Raw genomic sequence first — 5221 nt, forward strand, 5'->3', positions numbered from 1 at the left:
GAAGGCTAGGCGAAGACTGATAAGTTTCACACGTGTGCCGGAAACTGTAGCGAATATTTAATTCCTGTGACATCTTCAAGATATGTATGTGACAATTTTCCACCCATTGCTTAAACACCAGATTTAATAACTTCTGAAGCAGTTCGTTTCAACGACAAGGTGTACCCATGTGCCACAAAGGATGAAAGTGTGCCAGGGATGAGGAGCAAGGCTATGGACATTTCCAGCATGACAAGATGTGCTTAGCGCAGCCGCCCTGCACTTGCGGATGCCCGGTGACCGATATGGAGCGGTCCAGCGAACAGAGCAAGGGCGAGCAAGTTTTTCAGATATGTTTAGTACAATCTGTGTCACCTTAACTACTGGGTTCCTTTCGCTATCGGAATAAAATAACGCACTGCAATTGTTTAACATCGTCTAAATTGTTCAAAACCAGTGTCAATTTCAGAGTACTTAAAAAATTGTTTAAACAGTGCCTAGTGCACACTATAATAACTTACCATCGTGAGGTCCTCCCAGTCCAGGAGCTAGACACAGACTGAGAGAATTTCCCAGCATTTTTCCCCAAGCTGCCATCTTGACTTACATCACAGGATAAGAGGGGGGAGTGTCAGCAGCGCCCTCTGGTGGTGGTGTTGCGAACTAGGTCAGTTGTACACTGGACCTGAAGGTGAACATACTGGATGGAGCTACTGTCTAGTGCTCGATCAATGGCACCTCAAATTGTTTAAATAAGCAATATAATGCACTGCATACAAAATAAAGACTTACATCCATTCAGTCTGGCAGCACAGCACAGATGGAGTACTTTTCCCCCCACTTTCCAAATGGGGGATGGAAGACGATGGGAGGTGGGGAGAGGGGAGGGGGATGGTGGGGGAGTTAGGTTAGTGCAGGTAGCGCAATTGACCTATTTTCGTGCCAAAATCTGTATTTCTCTCTGTGACGCCGGCCGGAGTGGCCGAGCGGTTCTAGGCGCTACAGTCTGGAGCTGCGCGACCGCTACGGTCGCAGGTTCGAATCCTGCTAGTTCTAAGTTCTAGGGGACTGATGACCTCAGAAGATAAGTCCCATAGTGCTCAGAGCCATTTGAACCATTTGAACCCTCCTTGACGTAAGTGCGACGTTGCGACATCTGAGTCCACCATCTTGGATCCCCCATCGTGAATAAATTTAGTAACGATGCGGAGTGGAGTGACCCTCTCTTTGTCCCAGTACTCTTCTCGCCACGGAAAATGTAGTGGTCGACGGCCTTCACTTAGCGAACGAGAACAGCGGCATTTTACATAGAATTGTCAGTGATAACAGACAAGCAGCACTGCATGAAATAACCGCGGAAATCGATGAGGAACGTATGACGATCATATCCTTTAGGACAGTGGGGAGAAATCTGGGGTTAGGGTCTATGGCAGCAGACGACCGATACAAGTACCTCTGTATGACATTACCTGCAGTGCCTCTCTTGGGATCGTGAGAGTATCAGTTTGATCTTAAACCACTGGAAAACCGTGGCCTGGTAAGATGAGGTCCGATTTCAATTGGTATGAGTTGATGGTAGGGTTCGAGCGTGGTGCAGGCCCCACGAAGCCAGGAATCCAGGTTGTCAACACCGGCACTGTGCAACTGGTGATGAAGCGCGCAGTGTTTAGATGGAATGGACGAGGTCCTCTGGCCGAAATGAACCGATCATTGACTGGAAATGGCTATGTTTGGTTACTTGGGGAGCATCTACGGCCATTCATAGACTTCATGTTCCCAAACATGTCACTGGGACACGGTTACTCAGGATTGGTTTGAAAAACATTCTGGACAATTCGAGCGAATAATTTTGACACCCAGATCACCCGACATGAATCAAATCGGACTTTTATGGAACATAATCGAGTGGTTAGTCCGCCCACAAAATCCTGCAGCTGCAACACTTTTGCAGTTATGGACGGCTATAGAGGCAACTAACATCGCTTAATATTTCGGCAGGGGACTCCCAAAGACTTGATGAGTCGTTGTAGGGTCGAGTTGCTGCACTACGCCGAGCAGAATGAGGTCCGACACGGTATTAAAAGGTATCCCATGACTTTTGTCATGTGTAGAGTGTATACGACTAAGGCCGACTATATGTCCTGTCCTTGTCATACTAGACTTGTAACTATGTAAATGTCTGTATATTCGAATTACCTTGTTTTAGATGTTCTAAATTTGTAACACCAGGATATGTCCAATGTCGTTGTAAAAGGGATCTACAGATGAATAGAATTACTACTCCTACTACTATTACTACTAATTATAGGTACTAGGAGACATCCTCACAGCACTGGTTTTGGCTATAACATGAGAGCTTACACATTATATCACTTCTGGGCAGTATTTCGTAGGTGATAACCTACTATTTGATGCTGAAGTATAGTGCTATGGCCGGACGGTGTGGCCGTGCGGTTCTAGGCGCTTCAGTCTGGAACCGCGTGAGCACTACGGTCGCAGGTTCGAATCCTGCCTCGGGCATGAATGTGTGTGATGTCCTTAGGTTAGTTAGGTTGAAGTAGTTCTAAGTTCTAGGGGACTGATCACCTCAGAAGTTAAGTCCCATAGTGCTCAGACCCATTTCAACCATTTTTATAGTGCTATGCCAATTCATTTACCTTTGCGCATACTTAAGTAACTGTGTGTGTCATGTGGCAACATCTTTAATTATTTGTGATCAAATCGCGTTTATAGTTTAGTTAATGAACCATAAATATTCATATAGTACAACATATCTTAACAGATGGGAGCCTAACCTAACTACACATGACTGTAGCTTGTTTCTTCACCCAAAATACACAGCTTACAACACACATGCTCTCGTTTGTACGTGTAACCTGGACCGAGCGAGACTATAAACTCCCGCCCACTGGCCTCTAGAAGTGGAGACGTCTGTGGTCCGAGATTGTCTTGTAAGCCAGCGGGACGACGGATCCTGCTCGCGTCACGCCCCAGAACGGGCCGAATAATCGGCGGGGCTGCGCGCGCTTCACTTAGCGAGGTCATCGCCGGTTGACTCCACTTTCCGCCATTACGAGGCTGCTCGCGGGGCCTCGCAATTTTGTCTCGTTGTCGACGCCAGACACTGCGCTGAGGTCGGCCCGCCGCGGGCCATTGGAATACAGGTCTGGCCGCTGCAGTGACTCGTGGTCGGTTTCTGAACGTTGACGTACACTTTCGCTGCAGCGTAAAAGAGTAGATGGATCAGAAAGTTCTCACACTGCTCGTGTCATCCGTCTTTAAATTACTGTAATGGTGTCCTCCGTCCCAGTGATTATACCTCACATTGAAGCGTTTCTTCCGTCCAGGGCCATATCTAGGATCTACAGAACGCTGGGCTGAAGCCATGTCGCGGCACTATCGAGGAAAACTAAACTGTAGAAGAAGCATTTTCTAGCAATTCAACCTGTCAGTTTACATGGGAGAGAATAAATGTCTAGCCATCAGCTATCTCTGCCCGCATGACAGTCACAATCATCCTAGGAAACCAGCCACTTGTTTATCAGTGTAACTACAATTAAATATTACGATCAGAGCACCAATAGGGCGACATTCGACAACGAGCAGAGTGTCGAAAATACCCAACCTGTCGACTGTGGCTCTGGAAATATTAATATCTATATCCTGCTTGTGACTAGACGTAATTTTCTACGTAAAGTCTTTCATCCCCCATACAGCTTTGCACATGTCGGAACACTGATCACAGTAACTTTGTACCCCAACAAATACTTTACCAGCCTGTTGATCACAGCGAATCTACCACATGCACTCTACTAAGTACAATACATCCCCAATAACTGAATGCTGGTGACACCAGACAATACTGACGAAAACCGCGATGGATGGAGATGTCTCACTTGTTTTTCTTGCGTGTGTCTTAGGAAGAGAGATGTAATCGTTTTATAAGCGACCAGCTATTAAAAACACGATCGCACAGATTATGTTTCTATCACCTCGCAATAAAAGCAGTCTTGTTTCTACAAACACACAAAAGTATGGCTACGGTTATCCATGTCAAAAACTATACGAGCTTTATGAATCGGGATATGGCATTACCTCTGAATGAAGTGGTCTTCCACAAAAATATATAGCAGCACTCCGTCTTCAGGTCACAAGTGGCCCATCGGGACCATCCGACCGCCGTATCATCCTCAGGTGAGTATGCGGATTGGAGGGGCGTGTGGTCAGTACACTGCTCTCCCGGTCGTTATGATGGTTTTCCTTGACCGGAGCCGCTACTATTCGGTCGAGTAGCTCCTCAATTGGCATCACGAGGCTGAGTGCACCCCGAAAAATGGCAACAGCTCATGGCGGCCCGGATGGTCACCCATCCAAGTGCCGGCCACGCCCGACAGCGCTTAACTTCGGTGATCTGACGGGAAACGGTGTACCCACTGCGGCAAGGCCGTTGCCTTTCCACAAAAAAAACGCGACATTAAATATAGTCTGTGATCACTGGCGTGTACATTAACAGACAGAAAGCACAGGTACACATCGCTGGCGGGTAAGCTTGTGCTGAAATCACCCTTCTGAGTGAATTTAGAGAGTGATTCGGCTGAGGAACACGGTATTAAGTCGATATTTGCAACTCCATCATGCCGCCACTAGATATTTTTCACGCTAACAAAGAGTATTTGTAAGACATTCTATCTCGATGCCATGTCAGTGGCTGTGCAATATAACCACTGGGTTATACGCGAGGGAGGATTATGGTTGATTGAGAATGATCAGATACAGTAGAATCGCTTAAACAAATCCGGGGTTTTTATTAGTTGTGTGCTATACCCTGCATTCGACTCGTATACAATTGAGTGTTCTGTGTGTGCCTGTCTTGCCTGTGATCGTTAACAGGAAACGTCTCTATACCACAGTCATCAGAGGACTTACAACTGATATGTGATGAGGAAACATGTCTATCGATTGAAAACCTGTTTCGGCACCCTCCTCTAGACGAACGACGATTTATCGACATACTACGTATATTCCTCTGCTGCCTCTTGGGCATAAATCGAATGTTCAGTTTTATAACTACGTGATGCTAAATTAGTGGCAGGTGCCTGTGAAGTAATGCAACACCTGTGTATATACCTGCTTGAAAGATGTCATGTATACGGAGTTAGTGGCAGCATGGGACGTAATTTCACATGTCAAACACCGCTGCTACACGTTTGTCTTGAGAGGTGGCATGAGCCCCCTCTCATAT

At 46.5% G+C, this 5221-nt stretch overlaps 1 pseudogene; it reads right to left on the minus strand.

Moving 5' to 3' along the window:
* Positions 1-4313: 4313 nt before the first annotated feature.
* On the minus strand, positions 4314-4431 carry LOC124614538 (annotated as a pseudogene).
* Between the last annotated feature and the right edge of the window lie 790 nt (positions 4432-5221).

This window comes from Schistocerca americana, chromosome 4 (genome assembly GCF_021461395.2).
Source record: "Schistocerca americana isolate TAMUIC-IGC-003095 chromosome 4, iqSchAmer2.1, whole genome shotgun sequence".
NCBI lineage: Eukaryota > Metazoa > Arthropoda > Insecta > Orthoptera > Acrididae > Schistocerca > Schistocerca americana.